Source organism: Lissotriton vulgaris, chromosome 5, assembly GCF_964263255.1.
Source record: "Lissotriton vulgaris chromosome 5, aLisVul1.2, whole genome shotgun sequence".
Lineage (NCBI taxonomy): Eukaryota > Metazoa > Chordata > Amphibia > Caudata > Salamandridae > Lissotriton > Lissotriton vulgaris.
This window is the reverse complement of record NC_141693.1, coordinates 82,797,501-82,811,944: the sequence shown is the minus strand read 5'-3', so window position 1 is coordinate 82,811,944 and position 14,444 is coordinate 82,797,501.

The window sequence follows — 14,444 nt, the reverse complement described above, 5'->3', positions numbered from 1 at the left end:
GTGACATTGATCCACATTCTGTCCATCACCTGTTTTGTTTGCAATACCGCCATAAGTGCGCTGGGGATGCTCAGACGTGGGTCCCAGGCACTCCACACCACTGGAGTCAAGCTAGCCGGGCTGATGAGAGGTGTTACCTCGAAACTGGTCCGGTCCTCGGATGCTTGATTCCGTTCTGGGAAGGACATGGCTTTTGTAGTTCGGACTGGACTGTTCCCATGGGGCACAGGGTCAGAGCTGATTTGCATATCGCCATTGTCTAACCCAGGGTGGTGTGGAGTGCAAAAAAAACGATGGATTTGGGCCCAGATCTTTGGACTGGGGTGAATGTGTGACATTGATCCACATTCTGTCCATCACCTGTTTTGTTTGCAATACCGCCATAAGTGCGCTGGGGATGCTCAGACGTGGGTCCCAGGCACTCCACACCACTGGAGTCGTGCTAGCCGGGCTGATGAGAGGTGTTACCTCGAAACCGGTCCGGTCCTCGGATGCTTGATTCCGTTCTGGCAAGGACATGGCTTTTGTAGTTCGGACTGGACTGTTCCCATGGGGCACAGGGTCAGAGCTGATTTGCATATCGCCATTGTCTAACCCAGGGTGGTGTGGAGTGCAAAAAAAACGATGGATTTGGGCCCAGTTCTTTGGACTGGGGTGAATGTGTGCCATTGATCCACATTCTGTCCATCACCTGTTTTGTTTGCAATACCGCCATAAGTGCGCTGGGGATGCTCAGACGTGGGTCCCAGGCACTCCACACCACTGGAGTCAAGCTAGCCGGGCTGATGAGAGGTGTTACGTCGAAACCGGTCCGGTCCTCGGATGCTTGATTCCGTTCTGGGAAGGACATGGCTTTTGTAGTTTGGACTGGACTGTTCCCATGGGGCACAGGGTCAGAGCTGATTTGCATATCGCCATTGTCTAACCCAGGGTGGTGTGGAATGCTAAAAAAAAACCGATGGATTTGGGCCCAGATCTTTGGACTGGGGTGAATGTGTGACATTGATCCACATTCTGCCCATCACCTGTTTTGTTTGCAATACCGCCATAAGTGCGCTGGGGATGCTCAGACGTGGGTCCCAGGCACTCCACACCACTGGAGTCAAGCTAGCCGGGCTGATGAGAGGTGTTACCTCGAAACCGGTCCGGTCCTCGGATGCTTGATTCCGTTCTGGGAAGGACATGGCTTTTGTAGTTCGGACTGGACTGTTCCCCTGGGGCACAGGGTCAGAGCTGATTTGCATATCGCCATTGTCTAACCCAGGGTGGTGTGGAGTGCAAAAAAAACCGATGGATTTGGGCCCAGATCTTTGGACTGGGGTGAATGTGTGACATTGATCCACATTCTGTCCATCACCTGTTTTGTTTGCAATACCGCCATAAGTGCGCTGGGGATGCTCAGACGTGGGTCCCAGGCACTCCACACCACTGGAGTCAAGCTAGCCGGGCTGATGAGAGGTGTTACCTCAAAACCGGTCCGGTCCTCAGATGCTTGATTCCGTTCTGGGAAGGACATGGCTTTTGTAGTTCGGACTGGACTGTTCCCATGGGGCACAGGGTCAGAGCTGATTTGCATATCGCCATTGTCTAACCCAGGGTGGTGTGGAGTGCAAAAAAAACGATGGATTTGGGCCCAGATCTTTGGACTGGGGTGAATGTGTGACATTGATCCACATTCTGTCCATCACCTGTTTTGTTTGCAATACCGCCATAAGTGCGCTGGGGATGCTCAGACGTGGGTCCCAGGCACTCCACACCACTGGAGTCAAGCTAGCCGGGCTGATGAGAGGTGTTACCTCGAAACTGGTCCGGTCCTCGGATGCTTGATTCCGTTCTGGGAAGGACATGGCTTTTGTAGTTCGGACTGGACTGTTCCCATGGGGCACAGGGTCAGAGCTGATTTGCATATAGCCATTGTCTAACCCAGGGTGGTGTGGAGTGCAAAAAAAACGATGGATTTGGGCCCAGATCTTTGGACTGGGGTGAATGTGTGACATTGATCCACATTCTGTCCATCACCTGTTTTGTTTGCAATACCGCCATAAGTGCGCTGGGGATGCTCAGACGTGGGTCCCAGGCACTCCACACCACTGGAGTCAAGATAGCCGGGCTGATGAGAGGTGTTACCTCGAAACCGGTCCGGTCCTCGGATGCTTGATTCCGTTCTGGGAAGGACCTGGCTTTTGTTGTTCGGACTGGACTGTTCCCATGGGGCACAGGGTCAGAGCTGATTTGCATATCGCCATTGTTTAACCCAGGGTGGTGTGGAGTGCAAAAAAAACGATGGATTTGGGCCCAGATCTTTGGACTGGGGTGAATGTGTGACATTGATCCACATTCTGTCCATCACCTGTTTTGTTTGCAATACCGCCATAAGTGCGCTGGGGATGCTCAGACGTGGGTCCCAGGCACTCCACACCACTGGAGTCAAGCTGGGCCGGGCTGATGAGAGGTGTTACCTCGAAACCGGTCCGGTCCTCGGATGCTTGATTCCGTTCTGGGAAGGACATGGCTTTTGTAGTTTGGACTGGACTGTTCCCATGGGGCACAGGGTCAGAGCTGATTTGCATATCGCCATTGTCTAACCCAGGGTGGTGTGGAGTGCTAAAAAAAACCGATGGATTTGGGCCCAGATCTTTGGACTGGGGTGAATGTGTGACATTGATCCACATTCTGTCCATCACCTGTTTTGTTTGCAATACCGCCATAAGTGCGCTGGGGATGCTCAGACGTGGGTCCCAGGCACTCCACACCACTGGAGTCAAGCTAGCCGGGCTGATGAGAGGTGTTACCTCGAAACCGGTCCGGTCCTCAGATGCTTGATTCCGTTCTGGGAAGGACATGGCTTTTGTAGTTCGGACTGGACTGTTCCCATGGGGCACAGGGTCAGAGCTGATTTGCATATCGCCATTGTCTAACCCAGGGTGGTGTGGAGTGCAAAAAAAACGATGGATTTGGGCCCAGATCTTTGGACTGGGGTGAATGTGTGACATTGATCCACATTCTGTCCATCACCTGTTTTGTTTGCAATACCGCCATAAGTGCGCTGGGGATGCTCAGACGTGGGTCCCAGGCACTCCACACCACTGGAGTCAAGCTAGCCGGGCTGATGAGAGGTGTTACCTCGAAACCGGTCCGGTCCTCGGATGCTTGATTCCGTTCTGGGAAGGACATGGCTTTTGTAGTTCGGACTGGACTGTTCCCATGGGGCACAGGGTCAGAGCTGATTTGCATATCGCCATTGTCTAACCCAGGGTGGTGTGGAGTGCAAAAAAAAACGATGGATTTGGGCCCAGATCTTTGGACTGGGGTGAATGTGTGACATTGATCCACATTCTGTCCATCACCTGTTTTGTTTGCAATACCGCCATAAGTGCGCTGGGGATGCTCAGACATGGGTCCCAGGCACTCCACACCACTGGAGTCAAGCTAGCCGGGCTGATGAGAGGTGTTACCTCGAAACCGGTCCGGTCCTCAGATGCTTGATTCCGTTCTGGGAAGGACATGGCTTTTGTAGTTCGGACTGGACTGTTCCCATGGGGCACAGGGTCAGAGCTGATTTGCATATCGCCATTGTCTAACCCAGGGTGGTGTGGAGTGCAAAAAAAACGATGGATTTGGGCCCAGATCTTTGGACTGGGGTGAATGTGTGACATTGATCCACATTCTGTCCATCACCTGTTTTGTTTTCAATACCGCCATAAGTGCGCTGGGGATGCTCAGACGTGGGTCCCAGGCACTCCACACCACTGGAGTCAAGCTAGCCGGGCTGATGAGAGGTGTTACCTCGAAACCGGTCCGGTCCTCGGATGCTTGATTCCGTTCTGGGAAGGACATGGCTTTTGTAGTTCGGACTGGACTGTTCCCATGGGGCACAGGGTCAGAGCTGATTTGCATATCGCCATTGTCTAACCCAGGGTGGTGTGGAGTGCAAAAAAAACGATGGATTTGGGCCCAGATCTTTGGACTGGGGTGAATGTGTGACATTGATCCACATTCTGTCCATCACCTGTTTTGTTTGCAATACCACCATAAGTGCGCTGGGGATGCTCAGACGTGGGTCCCAGGCACTCCACACCACTGGAGTCAAGCTAGCCGGGCTGATGAGAGGTGTTACCTCAAAACCGGTCCGGTCCTCAGATGCTTGATTCCGTTCTGGGAAGGACATGGCTTTTGTAGTTCGGACTGGACTGTTCCCATGGGGCACAGGGTCAGAGCTGATTTGCATATCGCCATTGTCTAACCCAGGGTGGTGTGGAGTGCAAAAAAAACGATGGATTTGGGCCCAGATCTTTGGACTGGGGTGAATGTGTGACATTGATCCACATTCTGTCCATCACCTGTTTTGTTTGCAATACCGCCATAAGTGCGCTGGGGATGCTCAGACGTGGGTCCCAGGCACTCCACACCACTGGAGTCAAGCTAGCCGGGCTGATGAGAGGTGTTACCTCGAAACTGGTCCGGTCCTCGGATGCTTGATTCCGTTCTGGGAAGGACATGGCTTTTGTAGTTCGGACTGGACTGTTCCCATGGGGCACAGGGTCAGAGCTGATTTGCATATAGCCATTGTCTAACCCAGGGTGGTGTGGAGTGCAAAAAAAACGATGGATTTGGGCCCAGATCTTTGGACTGGGGTGAATGTGTGACATTGATCCACATTCTGTCCATCACCTGTTTTGTTTGCAATACCGCCATAAGTGCGCTGGGGATGCTCAGACGTGGGTCCCAGGCACTCCACACCACTGGAGTCAAGATAGCCGGGCTGATGAGAGGTGTTACCTCGAAACCGGTCCGGTCCTCGGATGCTTGATTCCGTTCTGGGAAGGACCTGGCTTTTGTTGTTCGGACTGGACTGTTCCCATGGGGCACAGGGTCAGAGCTGATTTGCATATCGCCATTGTTTAACCCAGGGTGGTGTGGAGTGCAAAAAAAACGATGGATTTGGGCCCAGATCTTTGGACTGGGGTGAATGTGTGACATTGATCCACATTCTGTCCATCACCTGTTTTGTTTGCAATACCGCCATAAGTGCGCTGGGGATGCTCAGACGTGGGTCCCAGGCACTCCACACCACTGGAGTCAAGCTAGCCGGGCTGATGAGAGGTGTTACCTCGAAACCGGTCCGGTCCTCGGATGCTTGATTCCGTTCTGGGAAGGACATGGCTTTTGTAGTTTGGACTGGACTGTTCCCATGGGGCACAGGGTCAGAGCTGATTTGCATATCGCCATTGTCTAACCCAGGGTGGTGTGGAGTGCTAAAAAAAACCGATGGATTTGGGCCCAGATCTTTGGACTGGGGTGAATGTGTGACATTGATCCACATTCTGTCCATCACCTGTTTTGTTTGCAATACCGCCATAAGTGCGCTGGGGATGCTCAGACGTGGGTCCCAGGCACTCCACACCACTGGAGTCAAGCTAGCCGGGCTGATGAGAGGTGTTACCTCGAAACTGGTCCGGTCCTCGGATGCTTGATTCCGTTCTGGGAAGGACATGGCTTTTGTAGTTCGGACTGGACTGTTCCCATGGGGCACAGGGTCAGAGCTGATTTGCATATAGCCATTGTCTAACCCAGGGTGGTGTGGAGTGCAAAAAAAACGATGGATTTGGGCCCAGATCTTTGGACTGGGGTGAATGTGTGACATTGATCCACATTCTGTCCATCACCTGTTTTGTTTGCAATACCGCCATAAGTGCGCTGGGGATGCTCAGACGTGGGTCCCAGGCACTCCACACCACTGGAGTCAAGCTAGCCGGGCTGATGAGAGGTGTTACCTCGAAACTGGTCCGGTCCTCGGATGCTTGATTCCGTTCTGGGAAGGACATGGCTTTTGTAGTTCGGACTGGACTGTTCCCATGGGGCACAGGGTCAGAGCTGATTTGCATATAGCCATTGTCTAACCCAGGGTGGTGTGGAGTGCAAAAAAAACGATGGATTTGGGCCCAGATCTTTGGACTGGGGTGAATGTGTGACATTGATCCACATTCTGTCCATCACCTGTTTTGTTTGCAATACCGCCATAAGTGCGCTGGGGATGCTCAGACGTGGGTCTCAGGCACTCCACACCACTGGAGTCAAGCTAGCCGGGCTGATGAGAGGTGTTACCTCGAAACCGGTCTGGTCCTCGGATGCTTGATTCCGTTCTGGGAAGGACATGGCTTTTGTAGTTCAGACTGGACTGTTCCCATGGGGCACAGGGTCAGAGCTGATTTGCATATCGCCATTGTCTAACCCAGGGTGGTGTGGAGTGCAAAAAAAAACGATGGATTTGGGCCCAGATCTTTGGACTGGGGTGAATGTGTGACATTGATCCACATTCTGTCCATCACCTGTTTTGTTTGCAATACCGCCATAAGTGCGCTGAGGATGCTCAGACGTGGGTCCCAGGCACTCCACACCACTGGAGTCAAGCTAGCCGGGCTGATGAGAGGTGTTACCTCGAAACCGGTCCGGTCCTCAGATGCTTGATTCCGTTCTGGGAAGGACATGGCTTTTGTAGTTCGGACTGGACTGTTCCCATGGGGCACAGGGTCAGAGCTGATTTGCATATCGCCATTGTCTAACCCAGGGTGGTGTGGAGTGCAAAAAAAACGATGGATTTGGGCCCAGATCTTTGGACTGGGGTGAATGTGTGACATTGATCCACATTCTGTCCATCACCTGTTTTGTTTGCAATACCGCCATAAGTGCGCTGGGGATGCTCAGACGTGGGTCCCAGGCACTCCACACCACTGGAGTCAAGCTAGCCGGGCTGATGAGAGGTGTTACCTCGAAACCGGTCCGGTCCTCGGATGCTTGATTCCGTTCTGGGAAGGACATGGCTTTTGTAGTTCGGACTGGACTGTTCCCATGGGGCACAGGGTCAGAGCTGATTTGCATATCGCCATTGTCTAACCCAGGGTGGTGTGGAGTGCAAAAAAAACGATGGATTTGGGCCCAGATCTTTGGACTGGGGTGAATGTGTGACATTGATCCACATTCTGTCCATCACCTGTTTTGTTTGCAATACCACCATAAGTGCGCTGGGGATGCTCAGACGTGGGTCCCAGGCACTCCACACCACTGGAGTCAAGCTAGCCGGGCTGATGAGAGGTGTTACCTCAAAACCGGTCCGGTCCTCGGATGCTTGATTCCGTTCTGGGAAGGACATGGCTTTTGTAGTTCGGACTGGACTGTTCCCATGGGGCACAGGGTCAGAGCTGATTTGCATATCGCCATTGTCTAACCCAGGGTGGTGTGGAGTGCAAAAAAAACGATGGATTTGGGCCCAGATCTTTGGACTGGGGTGAATGTGTGACATTGATCCACATTCTGTCCATCACCTGTTTTGTTTGCAATACCGCCATAAGTGCGCTGGGGATGCTCAGACGTGGGTCCCAGGCACTCCACACCACTGGAGTCAAGCTAGCCGGGCTGATGAGAGGTGTTACCTCGAAACTGGTCCGGTCCTCGGATGCTTGATTCCGTTCTGGGAAGGACATGGCTTTTGTAGTTCGGACTGGACTGTTCCCATGGGGCACAGGGTCAGAGCTGATTTGCATATCGCCATTGTCTAACCCAGGGTGGTGTGGAGTGCAAAAAAAACGATGGATTTGGGCCCAGATCTTTGGACTGGGGTGAATGTGTGACATTGATCCACATTCTGTCCATCACCTGTTTTGTTTGCAATACCGCCATAAGTGCGCTGGGGATGCTCAGACGTGGGTCCCAGGCACTCCACACCACTGGAGTCGTGCTAGCCGGGCTGATGAGAGGTGTTACCTCGAAACCGGTCCGGTCCTCGGATGCTTGATTCCGTTCTGGCAAGGACATGGCTTTTGTAGTTCGGACTGGACTGTTCCCATGGGGCACAGGGTCAGAGCTGATTTGCATATCGCCATTGTCTAACCCAGGGTGGTGTGGAGTGCAAAAAAAACGATGGATTTGGGCCCAGTTCTTTGGACTGGGGTGAATGTGTGACATTGATCCACATTCTGTCCATCACCTGTTTTGTTTGCAATACCGCCATAAGTGCGCTGGGGATGCTCAGACGTGGGTCCCAGGCACTCCACACCACTGGAGTCAAGCTAGCCGGGCTGATGAGAGGTGTTACGTCGAAACCGGTCCGGTCCTCGGATGCTTGATTCCGTTCTGGGAAGGACATGGCTTTTGTAGTTTGGACTGGACTGTTCCCATGGGGCACAGGGTCAGAGCTGATTTGCATATCGCCATTGTCTAACCCAGGGTGGTGTGGAATGCTAAAAAAAAAACGATGGATTTGGGCCCAGATCTTTGGACTGGGGTGAATGTGTGACATTGATCCACATTCTGCCCATCACCTGTTTTGTTTGCAATACCGCCATAAGTGCGCTGGGGATGCTCAGACGTGGGTCCCAGGCACTCCACACCACTGGAGTCAAGCTAGCCGGGCTGATGAGAGGTGTTACCTCGAAACCGGTCCGGTCCTCGGATGCTTGATTCCGTTCTGGGAAGGACATGGCTTTTGTAGTTCGGACTGGACTGTTCCCCTGGGGCACAGGGTCAGAGCTGATTTGCATATCGCCATTGTCTAACCCAGGGTGGTGTGGAGTGCAAAAAAAAACGATGGATTTGGGCCCAGATCTTTGGACTGGGGTGAATGTGTGACATTGATCCACATTCTGTCCATCACCTGTTTTGTTTGCAATACCGCCATAAGTGCGCTGGGGATGCTCAGACGTGGGTCCCAGGCACTCCACACCACTGGAGTCAAGCTAGCCGGGCTGATGAGAGGTGTTACCTCAAAACCGGTCCGGTCCTCAGATGCTTGATTCCGTTCTGGGAAGGACATGGCTTTTGTAGTTCGGACTGGACTGTTCCCATGGGGCACAGGGTCAGAGCTGATTTGCATATCGCCATTGTCTAACCCAGGGTGGTGTGGAGTGCAAAAAAAACGATGGATTTGGGCCCAGATCTTTGGACTGGGGTGAATGTGTGACATTGATCCACATTCTGTCCATCACCTGTTTTGTTTGCAATACCGCCATAAGTGCGCTGGGGATGCTCAGACGTGGGTCCCAGGCACTCCACACCACTGGAGTCAAGCTAGCCGGGCTGATGAGAGGTGTTACCTCGAAACTGGTCCGGTCCTCGGATGCTTGATTCCGTTCTGGAAAGGACATGGCTTTTGTAGTTCGGACTGGACTGTTCCCATGGGGCACAGGGTCAGAGCTGATTTGCATATAGCCATTGTCTAACCCAGGGTGGTGTGGAGTGCAAAAAAAACGATGGATTTGGGCCCAGATCTTTGGACTGGGGTGAATGTGTGACATTGATCCACATTCTGTCCATCACCTGTTTTGTTTGCAATACCGCCATAAGTGCGCTGGGGATGCTCAGACGTGGGTCCCAGGCACTCCACACCACTGGAGTCAAGCTAGCCGGGCTGATGAGAGGTGTTACCTCGAAACTGGTCCGGTCCTCGGATGCTTGATTCCGTTCTGGGAAGGACATGGCTTTTGTAGTTCGGACTGGACTGTTCCCATGGGGCACAGGGTCAGAGCTGATTTGCATATAGCCATTGTCTAACCCAGGGTGGTGTGGAGTGCAAAAAAACCGATGGATTTGGGCCCAGATCTTTGGACTGGGGTGAATGTGTGACATTGATCCACATTCTGTCCATCACCTGTTTTGTTTGCAATACCGCCATAAGTGCGCTGGGGATGCTCAGACGTGGGTCTCAGGCACTCCACACCACTGGAGTCAAGCTAGCCGGGCTGATGAGAGGTGTTACCTCGAAACCGGTCTGGTCCTCGGATGCTTGATTCCGTTCTGGGAAGGACATGGCTTTTGTAGTTCAGACTGGACTGTTCCCATGGGGCACAGGGTCAGAGCTGATTTGCATATCGCCATTGTCTAACCCAGGGTGGTGTGGAGTGCAAAAAAAACGATGGATTTGGGCCCAGATCTTTGGACTCGGGTGAATGTGTGACATTGATCCACATTCTGTCCATCACCTGTTTTGTTTGCAATACCGCCATAAGTGCGCTGAGGATGCTCAGACGTGGGTCCCAGGCACTCCACACCACTGGAGTCAAGCTAGCCGGGCTGATGAGAGGTGTTACCTCGAAACCGGTCCGGTCCTCAGATGCTTGATTCCGTTCTGGGAAGGACATGGCTTTTGTAGTTCGGACTGGACTGTTCCCATGGGGCACAGGGTCAGAGCTGATTTGCATATCGCCATTGTCTAACCCAGGGTGGTGTGGAGTGCAAAAAAAACGATGGATTTGGGCCCAGATCTTTGGACTGGGGTGAATGTGTGACATTGATCCACATTCTGTCCATCACCTGTTTTGTTTGCAATACCGCCATAAGTGCGCTGGGGATGCTCAGACGTGGGTCCCAGGCACTCCACACCACTGGAGTCAAGCTAGCCGGGCTGATGAGAGGTGTTACCTCGAAACCGGTCCGGTCCTCGGATGCTTGATTCCGTTCTGGGAAGGACATGGCTTTTGTAGTTCGGACTGGACTGTTCCCATGGGGCACAGGGTCAGAGCTGATTTGCATATCGCCATTGTCTAACCCAGGGTGGTGTGGAGTGCAAAAAAAACGATGGATTTGGGCCCAGATCTTTGGACTGGGGTGAATGTGTGACATTGATCCACATTCTGTCCATCACCTGTTTTGTTTGCAATACCGCCATAAGTGCGCTGGGGATGCTCAGACGTGGGTCCCAGGCACTCCACACCACTGGAGTCAAGCTAGCCGGGCTGATGAGAGGTGTTACCTCAAAACCGGTCCGGTCCTCGGATGCTTGATTCCGTTCTGGGAAGGACATGGCTTTTGTAGTTCGGACTGGACTGTTCCCATGGGGCACAGGGTCAGAGCTGATTTGCATATCGCCATTGTCTAACCCAGGGTGGTGTGGAGTGCAAAAAAAACGATGGATTTGGGCCCAGATCTTTGGACTGGGGTGAATGTGTGACATTGATCCACATTCTGTCCATCACCTGTTTTGTTTGCAATACCGCCATAAGTGCGCTGGGGATGCTCAGACGTGGGTCCCAGGCACTCCACACCACTGGAGTCAAGCTAGCCGGGCTGATGAGAGGTGTTACCTCGAAACTGGTCCGGTCCTCGGATGCTTGATTCCGTTCTGGGAAGGACATGGCTTTTGTAGTTCGGACTGGACTGTTCCCATGGGGCACAGGGTCAGAGCTGATTTGCATATCGCCATTGTCTAACCCAGGGTGGTGTGGAGTGCAAAAAAAACGATGGATTTGGGCCCAGATCTTTGGACTGGGGTGAATGTGTGACATTGATCCACATTCTGTCCATCACCTGTTTTGTTTGCAATACCGCCATAAGTGCGCAGGGGATGCTCAGACGTGGGTCCCAGGCACTCCACACCACTGGAGTCGTGCTAGCCGGGCTGATGAGAGGTGTTACCTCGAAACCGGTCCGGTCCTCGGATGCTTGATTCCGTTCTGGCAAGGACATGGCTTTTGTAGTTCGGACTGGACTGTTCCCATGGGGCACAGGGTCAGAGCTGATTTGCATATCGCCATTGTCTAACCCAGGGTGGTGTGGAGTGCAAAAAAAACGATGGATTTGGGCCCAGTTCTTTGGACTGGGGTGAATGTGTGACATTGATCCACATTCTGTCCATCACCTGTTTTGTTTGCAATACCGCCATAAGTGCGCTGGGGATGCTCAGACGTGGGTCCCAGGCACTCCACACCACTGGAGTCAAGCTAGCCGGGCTGATGAGAGGTGTTACGTCGAAACCGGTCCGGTCCTCGGATGCTTGATTCCGTTCTGGGAAGGACATGGCTTTTGTAGTTTGGACTGGACTGTTCCCATGGGGCACAGGGTCAGAGCTGATTTGCATATCGCCATTGTCTAACCCAGGGTGGTGTGGAATGCTAAAAAAAAAACGATGGATTTGGGCCCAGATCTTTGGACTGGGGTGAATGTGTGACATTGATCCACATTCTGCCCATCACCTGTTTTGTTTGCAATACCGCCATAAGTGCGCTGGGGATGCTCAGACGTGGGTCCCAGGCACTCCACACCACTGGAGTCAAGCTAGCCGGGCTGATGAGAGGTGTTACCTCGAAACCGGTCCGGTCCTCGGATGCTTGATTCCGTTCTGGGAAGGACATGGCTTTTGTAGTTCGGACTGGACTGTTCCCCTGGGGCACAGGGTCAGAGCTGATTTGCATATCGCCATTGTCTAACCCAGGGTGGTGTGGAGTGCAAAAAAAAACGATGGATTTGGGCCCAGATCTTTGGACTGGGGTGAATGTGTGACATTGATCCACATTCTGTCCATCACCTGTTTTGTTTGCAATACCGCCATAAGTGCGCTGGGGATGCTCAGACGTGGGTCCCAGGCACTCCACACCACTGGAGTCAAGCTAGCCGGGCTGATGAGAGGTGTTACCTCAAAACCGGTCCGGTCCTCAGATGCTTGATTCCGTTCTGGGAAGGACATGGCTTTTGTAGTTCGGACTGGACTGTTCCCATGGGGCACAGGGTCAGAGCTGATTTGCATATCGCCATTGTCTAACCCAGGGTGGTGTGGAGTGCAAAAAAAACGATGGATTTGGGCCCAGATCTTTGGACTGGGGTGAATGTGTGACATTGATCCACATTCTGTCCATCACCTGTTTTGTTTGCAATACCGCCATAAGTGCGCTGGGGATGCTTAGACGTTGGTCCCAGGCACTCCACACCACTGGAGTCAAGCTAGCCGGGCTGATGAGAGGTGTTACCTCGAAACCGGTCCGGTCCTCGGATGCTTGATTCCGTTCTGGGAAGGACATGGCTTTTGTAGTTCGGACTGGACTGTTTCCATGGGGCACAGGGTCAGAACTGATTTGCATATCGCCATTGTCTAACCCAGGGTGGTGTGGAGTGCAAAAAAAACGATGGATTTGGGCCCAGATCTTTGGACTGGGGTGAATGTGTGACATTGATCCACATTCTGTCCATCACCTGTTTTGTTTGTTTTACTAATGGCATGTGCTTATTATATGTGCTTATGTTATGTCTTTCTGTGACAAAAGCCTTTGGAGTTCGTGCAGTTCCTGAAGGAAAAGTAAATATAAAAAGCTCCCTGTATGTGCTTGAGCTTCTGCTAGGTAACATAATTAACCCTGTTAATTAGTAAAGGGGGAGGATAACAGAATGGGTCTCAATTCTTTAATTAATTGATGTCTTGTGTTTGTTTAATAATAGTTTCCAAAGTGAGGCCTGAAAAGTGGCTCGAGAAAAATATGGCTGACAGAAACACAGACGTGAAACCTTGTCCAGAGTGGAGCCTTGCATTTACGTTATGGAGATTTTTGTTGCACAAACATTATTATTTGAAAAGAACTGTCTTTTGCTTGAATAAAACGTGCTCATGGAGAGAAGGCCCAAGGGCAGGAAGAGAAAGTCTCTGCCAAGATTAGGAAGTAATGTTCTGAGCTCGAAGAAAGTAACATTTCCGAGGAAACGGAGAAACGTGAAATTGTATGAACAATAGGGTTTGTATAAAGCCTGGTATTGGTCAAAATATGAAGATGACCTAACGGTGGACTGACATGGCTCAGCCAATGAGAGGCTTGGATTTTGTTGAAAGAATGCAGAATGTAGAGAGTTTTAGTTAGAGAAAAGGTATAAAACCTGACATCATGAGCAGGGCAAAAACTCTTGCTTCCCGATTCCTGATAGACATGCTGTTGGTCTTTTGGCGCACGTAAGCACAGCAGACTGTAAATGATATTTTTCCTTTTCAGGTGGAATGAGAAATAGACAGGGAAATAGATTTAGGGAATGGAAACTGTTATTTTCTAATATTTCATGTTTCCGAATTTGTTTTAAATAAAGTCCGTTTATTAATACATTTCCTAAATAAAATGCTGCTTCCTTATTTGCTAATAAAATAAAGATTCTAAAACGTAAATGCTTTTTCCTTATGAACAATAAAGTTAATAAAAATTAGATTTGAAAAGACAAGCTGGTCTTGTTTATTCATGGTCTAGTTACTATCAGTTGATCCAATCGCCTAAAGTGGTTTGATTTAAATGGTAAGAGATTGATAAACTGCAGTTGTATATAGAATTGTAAATATCATGTAAATAGTTTTATAAATCACACCACTAGATTCAGTTGCTCAAAAATTGTCTCATTGGTGTTATGGGCCTGTGTAAGTGTTTTATGATTAATGGTGAGTATTGAGGTGATAGGTAGCGTTTGTGAGACAGTTTTTCCCCAGGAGCGCTGGATCACACGTTATAAGAATGGAAAAAACATCGGAGAGCTGGGATTCTGGGACAGTTGATCGCTGCCTAGAAGATTATCTGTCATGCTTTTCTGTGTCCTGTTGACACAGATAGCTGTGTCCAAAACAGGTTTGAGTATTCAACCTGACAGAAATAGTAACAGAGACACAAATTCCACTTTCCGTTCTCCGTCTTCCAGGACCATCAAATTACCTT